The sequence below is a fragment of the Anomaloglossus baeobatrachus genome, chromosome 1, assembly GCF_048569485.1.
Source record: "Anomaloglossus baeobatrachus isolate aAnoBae1 chromosome 1, aAnoBae1.hap1, whole genome shotgun sequence".
Classification (NCBI taxonomy): domain Eukaryota; kingdom Metazoa; phylum Chordata; class Amphibia; order Anura; family Aromobatidae; genus Anomaloglossus; species Anomaloglossus baeobatrachus.
This window is the reverse complement of record NC_134353.1, coordinates 49,463,889-49,474,066: the sequence shown is the minus strand read 5'-3', so window position 1 is coordinate 49,474,066 and position 10,178 is coordinate 49,463,889. Positions and strand designations below refer to the sequence as shown.

General features: G+C 46.2%; 1 protein-coding gene across 1 annotated transcript in view; it reads left to right on the top strand.

The window, feature by feature from the left end:
- The first annotated feature begins 642 nt into the window (after positions 1–642).
- LOC142304335 (nicotinamide N-methyltransferase-like) overlaps positions 643–10,178 on the top strand; it is a 30,652-nt gene continuing 21,116 nt past the window's right edge. The window contains exon 1 of the mRNA XM_075346632.1: positions 643–734. The gene's annotated coding sequence lies outside the window, so the exon portion shown is untranslated. The remainder of the gene's footprint in view (positions 735–10,178) is intronic.

The window sequence follows — 10,178 nt, the reverse complement described above, 5'->3', positions numbered from 1 at the left end:
GGGGCATTATACAATATGGAGGGCTAGTGGGGACCAATATACAATGTGGAGGGCTAGTGGGGACCATTATACAATGTGGAGGCCATTATACTTTATGTATGTACATTATACTGTATATAAGGTTCTTTGTACAGTGTGTAGAGGTGTGGGGGGGGTCACAGTTGGGGATCATACTGTGTTGGAGCAGTTGAAGGGCAGTACAGTAGGGCCATCATACTGTGCATGTGGAGGGTACTGTGGAGGAGATCACTGTGGGGGTATTGTACAGTGTTTGTTAGACCCTTTTGTTGGCATCATACATTCTGGGTGCCATGAAAGCGAAATCCAGGGTTTCAATAGGAGGAAAATTAGTTTGTAAGGTCTTCAAAGTTGTGTGATATGCTCTCGATGACTATAGCTGATATATTTATTATTTTTTTTGGAGGGGTCAATTAGAAATTCTGCTATGGGGCCCCATGATTTCTATGTACATCCCTGCCTGGCACATTCCAGCATTTTCAGTGAGGGCATGATGGATTGTCGGGCAGGCGGTGTCCTGTCTTCTGCATACCATTCTGCTCTGCTATCTCAATAACTTGGATCATTCACGTCCCTTCTTTGTTCGCCAAATGACATAATATTTCCTTCACCATCTCTTTATATCCAATACATTAGTTTTCTGGAGATCAGTTGCCGTTCTGTTTGTTTATCCTGCAAGATCAGCAGCCGTCTTCTGAGATCGAACAGCCACTGAGGTAATGACATCTATGTATTAAAGGGAATCTATCAGAAAGATTTTATACATCAAACAACTTACTGTATATGTGCATGTAGCTCTTTTAAGGACAAGTCCAGGAACAGCTTTACGTGGCCAGTCCACTCCTCCGTTACTGAGAAATCAGTACTTTAATTGATATGCAAATAAGGCTGTAGATTTGAAGCCTCTGTCACTCCAGATCTAGTCCCATATATACTTAATTCAAAAAGTAATTATACAGTAACAAAGGAATGGACTGGCCCTGTAAAGATAATACTGGACTTTTGTTAGTTTGGTGTGTGATATCCTGCTGTTTTTTTTTTAATACTTTTAAGTATTTGTATATTGTGTCTTAATGACTTTGTGTATTTTTGTATTATTCTCTGACTCTTGGTTCTGCTACTTCAACCTTGGAGCATTCTATATCTTAGGCCTCATCTACATGTCTGTATTTTGCATCAGTATTTGTATGTCAGAACATGGAGGGTCTCCAAAATACAAAACATCATGTGTCAGTCTTTCAATTATAGTTTTTCTACATAATCTACACTCTTGGCATAAAGATATAGATATATATATATATATATATATATATATATATATATATATATATACTAGCTGTAGTACCCGGGCGTTGCCCAGGATAGTAACTGTCTCTCTGTCTCTCTCCCAGTCTCTGTCTGTGTGTTGTTGTCTGTCTGTCTCTCTGTCTGTCTCTCTGTCTGTCTGTCTCTTTCCTCATCTGTCTGTGTCTATGTCTCTGTCTGTCTATTTCTATCTGTCTGTATTTGTATCAGTCTATCTGTCTCCATCTCTGTGTCTGTCTGTCTCTATATCTCTGTGTCTGTCTCTATGTGCGTGTCTGTCTGTCTCTTTCCCGTCTGTCTTTGTCTGTCTTTTTCCAGGTCTGTCTCTTTCCAGGTCTGTCTCTTTCCAGGTCTGTCTCTTTCCCCGTCTGTCTCTTTCCAGGGCTGTCTCTTTCCAGGGCTGTCTCTTTCCAGGGCTGTCTCTATCCAGGGTGGTCTGTCTCTATCCAGGGCGGTCTGTCTCTATCCATCTCTCCACCGACATTATATAACCTCACGGATAAGCTTCAACTAACAGTTTATTTTGTTCCTATAGGAACCACTGACAGTTGCTATTAATAACCTATAGCTCCCACCTCCATTCAGTTTAATAGCGGCAGGATTTTAGAGACTAACTGTAAAGCACGGGGTTACATTTTTCTGTCAAATATAGTCTACGACGTTTCCTGGGTCACATGAGGCGTCTGTGCAAAATTTTGTGATTAAAAATGCGACGTTGCGGATTCCTTTAGCGGACATACACACATACACAGATACACACACACACACACACACACTCAGCTTTATATATTAGAAATATTTATTTATATATACTTATATTAGTGTATTGCATGGTGAAGTTATTGCGGGAGTCTACATTTCTCCCATTTCACCTTATCGCGGCCCCAGGAGTTGTATTCTACATTGCTGGTACCTCTCCCTCTCTACCTGACTCCATGACTAGGTTGGTTCCCTGATAAATCAAGAGAATCAATTGGGAAAACGCATGGGGACATGTTTTTTTACATTATGGATCCCAAGAAGTACCTAATTTAGTTAAGCATAATGCTTATAGAGCCACTTTTCTCATCTATATTCTTGTTTTTTGGGGGCATAAAGATGGGACATGGAGTTATGAATTATAGATCCTGAAAAGCACTTTCTGATGTACATAGAGCAGTGATTTTTGGGTTTCTGTGTAATAATTCAACTTTTGGCTATTTATTCTACCCAAGCTTTCATTTGGAGCTGCAATTATACACTAACTGACTGTTCCCTGTTTCGTATATATCTTTGTAGAGAGGTTACGTGACATTTTGCGTATTTAGGATGCCAACCTTCGTGGCTAGGTAGAGACAATCTAGAGTTACTTAGTTCCCTTTTGTTGACCTATTTTGATTATTTGTCCATTCTGATTAGCACCCTTTTAATTAGTTGGTTTGATTTTTGAGGGATGGTTTGGTTTTAATGCATTTGTAATAAAAGTTATGTATTAGGGTTTTTTCTTTTTGCATTGGTATAAATATACATGTGAAATATACATAACTTGAACCTGATAAAGTGGGAGATTTTAATCAGCTATTAATGCTTAGTGCACTTCTGTTTAAAGGGAATCTGTCAGAATATAATGACTGTTCATACCAAGCACAGGTGCTCGGCAAACCCTTGGCATGGCCAAACAATTACATTCACCTTCCCATCCACATGTTTTCCTTCTATTTCCACTACCTACCCCTCTTTTTTGATTGACAGTTTTGGGTTTATAAAGCCGCAGAAGGGTGGGAAAAGACAGAGGGAGGGTCGCACATAAATGTTTTGTGTTACGAGGGACTGGCTGATTAGGATAAGGTGGTATATATCCCAATCGCCAGTCGGGGCCCACCGTGCTCCAGATGACAAAGGAGCTGCTGGCAACCCAAAGGTTAGGCGGAGAATACAGAGTTGTGTGGCTCTGAAATAATAGGGGCCTGATCCAAGTTAAATAGCGCTTGAATCAGGAGACTGTGAACCCTGGTAGCATCACAGGATCCACTAACCCAGCCCAGAAATTCCCTGTTAAGGCCACAGTGGTCCTCAGGAAAGCTGTCCATGTGCGTAGGGTGCACAACCGGACAGGTGGCGAAGCAGCCGCAGTCCAGTTGACTCCACTGGGCTGCACTAGCAGGACTGGACGGTAGGAGGTGGAAGCCCAGCGCCTGACCCTAACATGCTGAGCCACAGGTGTCTTGGCGTGACAAGCACCGGACACCTAACCCTGCCTACCGCTTCAAATCTAAGGCTTATGCTGCAATTAGGCTCTAACATGGAGGTGTGCTCTGTCTGAGCATAGGTGAAGACGACACATCTCCATGTTGTCTCCAGCCCCTTTTATAACCTAGTAATTAAACAAGGCACTCCCAAACTTGAAAGTGATGCAAGTTTATTAAATGTGCATGAAAAATAACGTTTTCGGTCCACTACGGACCTTCCTCAGTTGCACATTAGTGGATTGAGCTGGAGGCACAGGATGGCGTGAAGCGCAGTATCCACCGCTGCATGGGGGCTGCCATCATTTGGCAGCCCCCATGCAGCGGTGGATACCGCGCTTCACGCCATCCTGTGCCTCCACCTCACTCCACTAATGTGCAATGAAGGTCCGTAATGGACCGAAAACATTATTTTTTATGCACATTTAATAAACTTGCATCACTTTCAAGTTCGGGAGTGCCTTGTTTAATTACATTGTACGACTTTGGAACCTGAAGAGCACCCCTATTTCTCTTGTTATCCCTACAAGGAAATGCAATTTCTTCTTTCTCCTTTTATAACCTAGGTCCGCCCCAAACCCAGTGTGGACCACAATGGCACCTCCAGGAGCCAATACCAGAGTGCCACGTCATCAGTGACATCTCCAGCGGCCTTTCCGGAACGGCCACGTCACTGATGACCTCACGGCTGCCACACCCCAAACACCTCACCAGTTATCGTCTGACGACCAATGGTGAGATGCTGTGTCATAGGGGTGGACCTCCGCGAGCCAGTCCATAGTGGCCACATCATCAGGACACCTGATGCATGCCGGGCTGGCCTATCGGGGCCTGCCACCTCATGGACATGCCCAGTGAGGTCCTTACCGGACCTAGCCTCTGATGCACTAAGTGCCTGAGCATGCTCAGTAGCCTGAACAACAGTCTCAGAAGTCAGACTATCTGCCTGAGTTTGCTCAGTAGGCACAACACAGGACTTATGCCGGCATCACATTGTACAATATATTGGGCGATATGTCGTCGGGGTCACGTTGTATGTGACGCACATCCGGCATCGTTAGACATATCGTAGCGTGTGACACCTAGGAGCGACTGTGAACAAACAAAAATACTCCCCTTATCGTTGCTCGTTGACACGTCGTTCATTTTTAAAAAGTCGGTCCTCCTTCTGTGCTCCAGTTGTTCATCATTCCCGTGGCAGCACACGTCGCTCCGTGTGACACCACGGGAATGACAAACACAGCTTATCTGCGTCCCGCCGGCAATGCAGAAGGAAAGAGGTGGGCAGGATGTTATGTCCCGCTCATCTCCGCCCCCTTCTATTGGCCGGCCGCTGAGTGACGTCGCTGTGACGCCGAACGTCCCTCCCCCTTCAGGAAGAGGATGTTCCACAGCGAGGTCGTTCGGGAAGTAAGGACGTGTGACGGGGGTTCACGACTTTGTGCGCCACGGGCAACTAATTAACTAATTGCCCATGACGCACAAACGACGGGGGCGGGTATGATCGCTCATGCGATCGCACGATAGATCATCCCGTGTGACACCAGCATAACACTCCCTGACAGAAGTTCTGTCGATTATCCATGTTATGTAAATAAAAGCTCATAATCCGACTTTAAATTCATCCATTGGTTTTATAAATTACTCTTTTGAAAGCTGAAACCCTCCCAAATTTGGTTTAGGTTATGAAAATAAAGTTGCTGCAAAGCTGAAATATTGATCATTTAATGAACACAGAAAGGTCAGATTTTGGCAAAACAAAAGTTTTGTCACCTTGTCATATAATACACCCAATCCTAGTTTACATCCTCACCTGTGCTCACTAAATGATAGGTTAATTAAGGGGTGTGTATAAAAAGAAACCCAGCACTCCAGACCTTCACCTGAACTGCAATTGACGGCACGATATCCAAGTACCTGTGCAAAGAGGCTTTTCGCACTAAGTGTGGGAGCATGCTCAGTAGCCTGAACCGAGAACTTAGCCTCAGAATTGGCACTATCAGGCTGAGCATGCTCACCAGGCAAAACACTGGACTTAGGCTCTGGCTGGGGTAAATCGGAACACGCATGCACACTAGCCGCCTCTCCACACTTAGACGTGGAGGAGGAAGCAGCCAGCTGAACGACCTGAGGCACAAAAACTTTGTCCTCAGTTACATTTATCTTCATTCCTACTCAAGCTGACAAGCACCTGGAATGGTAATGATGCAGGTGTTTCCTTGTAGGTTAATTATCAGGGTTACCGGCCTACTCTGTAGTTTATTCTTTTGGTGTATATCATGAAACAGCTTGAGACAACCTTTTTAATCCCTTAACGACATGTGATATAAAAGTATGTCATGATGGGGAAGTTGTGCCTGCACGATTGCGACCACAAGCTCAGCTTAAGTGATAGCCAAGTTCTAGCTGTCACTGCCAGGGCTGATGCTCATGCTACCGCTGGCTGTTTAGCCCTCTAAATGCTGTTGTCAATATCAATCACAGTATTTAGGAAGCTTGAAGAAGGAGTGGGTACTTCTCCCACGCGATCAGCATTCCTACAAAATAATTGTAGGCTTACAATCATTCTCATGGCAAGCAGAAGTGAAATAATGACCTCCAGGTGTGCCAGATTTGATTGCCTGTTAGACCATGGAAAGAGCATGTGACACGCCCGAAACGGGGCCTTGGGGCACTTGTTACCAGGCTGGCTCTGTTCTGCTCGGAGGATGTCACGGCAACAGGGCCCGGTTCCGTGATCCCGGCGGTGTCAGTTCAAATGGGGTGTATTTACAGGGGAGTGATAGTTATTCGTGATGCCACCTTTGGTATGCGGCAATTTATGAGCCGCCGCTGTGGGAGGTGTCCGCTGGGCACAGGTAGAGCTGGGCCCCAGTGATGCAGGGAGTAGTTGTTCGTGACACTGGGATGCAGAGCTGAAGGTGCGGGCCAATGATGGAGCAACACAGGGATGCAATCAAAGTTCTTTACTCACTCAGGTATTCTTCCCAACACATGACCGGTCAGATGTCACCCTCAGAGTTCTGAACTTTGCTGTGATGGGCTCCAGCCAATCCTGGGTAGTTCAGAGGTCAAGGTCGGTGCACCCTGCTGTGTTCCTTCCCTGGTCAACTTCCCACGCTGACTTCTCACCTGCCTGTCCCATGCCTACACACACAGTGCCCTGAGGCGATGTTCGTGGACCCTGTCGGGTGGCTTGAAGCTCTGTCCCTTGGCTGTCTATGGTCACCTTCCAGCGGATTCATGTGCGGTGTTAGTTTCGGCCCATGCAGTGTCATTAGTCTTCGGTGTTACTAGTGGAGCTATATTATTCTCCCTTAGTCTAGGGACCGAGTCCCCGAATGCGTCCGTGTCCCTACAATCCAGTTAGTTGTCTGTGGATTGAGTCCCACAGGTGTCTGGCGCACTTTCCGTGGGCCCTAGGAACCTTTCCTCTGTATTGCCCGGGTCAAGCTGCACCAGCTCCAGACCACAGGTCTTCACTCCTCGATTGCCTGTCTGCAACTCCTCACTTTCTAACACAGGCTGCACCCACTAGCTATGTCGCGGGCGGAGGGAACGCGCTCGCTAACGCTCGGGTCCGGCGCTGCTGCAGCTGCTGCTCGGTGGCTCGAGCGGTGGGCCGGATCCAGGGACTCGAGAGATGCTCCTCGCCCGTGAGTGAAAGGGGTGGTTGATTTGAGGGATTTAGTCCGTGACGCCACCCACGGGTTGCGGTGAAGATGGGCACCGCCGCTGCTGGTGACGGGGATCCCAGGAGCGATGGTGGGGGGAGCAGCTGGGATGTTGTTTTCCCCCTCCGTGGGTAGGGGTGGGTGGTTCCGGGGTCCGGTGAGGTGTTGGGGCTGCGGGGACGATGAAGTGCAGGGTTGCAGGGGCAGCACAGCGCGGTGCCGAATGGCACAGATGTACTCACTCAGCAAATGAGGCACAAAGTCTCCGGTAAACCAATGGATGGGCGAGTCCCGCAGCCGGCTGCTGTGTCTCTCCCCGGACAGGTGATGGTGGCTGTCTCTCCCTGCACCTTAGTGTTCTTGTTTGACTATGATTGATTCCCAATGGTAGTCCGCTCCCCGGTGTGTAGGTGCCGGAGGAGCCCGTTTTCCCGCAGGCGCTGGCCCTTGGGTCTCTAGCCATTGGCGGTGGCTGTATACCCTCACGGTGTGGACGGTTGCCTTCAATCGGGACTTTTGCTGTTAGGAAACCCCTGGGGTTCCAGTCACATTCGGATTTGACTGTTGTCGGCGGCTCCAAGTCTGGTCGGGGTCCGATGGCCCTGCCTGTGTGTGCTGGCTTCACTTCGCTCCTCGGTCGGTACCGGCGGGCCGTCGCCTGACCCCGGTCCTACGGTTCCGCATTGCTCCACCACTCCTGCAGACGGCCACCACCGTCTGCCAACCTTGCTGTCAGTGCCTGGGCTCCAACCCAGACACCAAAGTGTTTACTCCTCTCACTTCAACCTCCTGGACTAAACTGTCACTTTTCCCACCTCCAGGCCTGTGAACTCCTCGGTGGGTGGGGCCAACCACCTTGGCCCCACCCCCACCTGGTGTGGACATCAGACACTGGAGGGAGGCAACAAGGATTTTGTGTTTGACTAATGTTGCTGTCCTAGGGGTGGGGGTGTTTGTGTGTTATCTGTGATGACCTGGCTAGGCCAGGGCGCTACAGCTACACTCCACCCTCGCGTAGGTTGGATTAGGGGGCAGAAGATGCCATCACCAGTGGCGGCTATTCCTAGCATTAATGGCACCAAACCCTAACCCAGACCTGGTGGTGAGCTGCTAAATATCAGTGTTGTATGTTTTGTGTGCATACCGGTGGATTACCTCCTCCTTACCCAGGATGGGATACCACACCTCTGTATGAGGTGCAGTAACTCTGTGGCGACTGAAGCCACAGGGGTGCCACACATGATTTAAAAGTCGTTCTGTCAGTCTAACATTGACGCTGTAATAGATTGCAGGTAAATTTCAGTGCATTATACCAGCGATCAGACCAACAAAAGTTAATGTCATATAGAGGGAAGTAAAAAAGTGAAAAAAATATACAAATATTTAAAAAAACTCAGAATAGAGAACAAAAAAAAAAGAAAAATAATATACCTATAAATGTATCTATTTTTGGAAAAATAAACAAAGTATAAACAAAGTACACATATTTGGTATCGCTGCATAAAAAATAAATTAAAAAAAATGAGGTAAAAATCTATGCTTCATCAGCCTTCAGCCAAGAAAAGTGGAATAAAACCCGATCAAAAAGGTCACTTGTAAATAAAAATGGTATCACTGAAAACAACATCTTCTCCTGCAAAAAAACAAGCCGACAAAGGGCTCCATCAGCAGAAAAATAACATCACTATAGATCTCAGAATATAGTGATGGAAAAGCTATTCTTTTCTATAAAATTGTTTATAATTGTGTAAAAGCGGCAAAACATAAAAAGATTTATGTAAGTCTGGTATAGCTGTATTTGTACTGAGCAGCGGAATGAAGCTGCCTAATCCCTTATAACTCAGGGTGAACAGCGTAAAAAATAAATACAACCAATTCTTGAGCTGCTGTCATTTTGTTTATTCTTCCTCTCAAAGATCGCAGTAAGGTGCAGCTCACAATTCTCCTGCTTTCTATACTAAGCACTTACACCGGTTTTCCATGTAAGAATTATAAGTACATGATTCAGGCAGAACCCCCAATGGAGGATTTTTTATAATAAGGCAGATCACATTTTTTTTGCTGTCACTTCACATAGTGGGAGTTTGTGGAAGATGAGTGTACAGCTCCTTTCACATGGTGTTTGTGCTGTGTGGCGGCCATTGTTGTGGTGGTTTTGTGTCAGTGGGGCCTGGAGTCTTGGGGACTCAACCTTGCACCAAGGGTGCTGTGAGGCACCAGGTCACCTGTCCTGCTGGTGCACTGTCGCTGTGGCTTTGGTTGGCTTGTGGCGCCGTATCTTCAAGGCGACAAGTTATTAACCCACCCAGAGTTTCGCCATGACTTGGCAGTGGCTTCATACAATCTGATCAAAATGTTAAACCAAGAACCTCATTTTAGGTACATAAATTTTTGCCTATGACATTAGATCAACTGATGATTTTTGGATGTATGGTACATGTCTTTTTCTACAGTTCTTCATAAGGTATAATGTGGCACTTCTGGTGTAGAGCAGGGTGCTTCGGTAGGTTCCAATCCCGTAATGTAGAGATCAAATGATCTGAGTACTCACAAAATTGTGAAAATAATCGCTTTTATTAAAAAATGCGTTGAATCCAGTTATGGTTGAAAATGTTGTGGTCTCAATTTAGATCTTCGTCAGTTCAACGTGCTGCCACATCTGACACTGCATAGATTGGTGGCATGGAGGAGTCACAGCGGTACTCATTGCTGACAGGAATGTCACCAATCTATGCAGTGTAAGATGTAGCAGCACGTTGAACTGACGAAAGTCTAAATTGAGACCATAACTGGATTCACCGCATCGTTTAATAAACAATTATTTTCACACTTTTGTAAAGTGCTCAGATCATTTGATCTCTTTTTCTACAGTTCTAACTTTTATCTCCCATCTTCTATTTCCTTTCTGGCCGTTCTTTCATTAATTATGCCTCATTCTGTTGGGTGGATTGCAGCG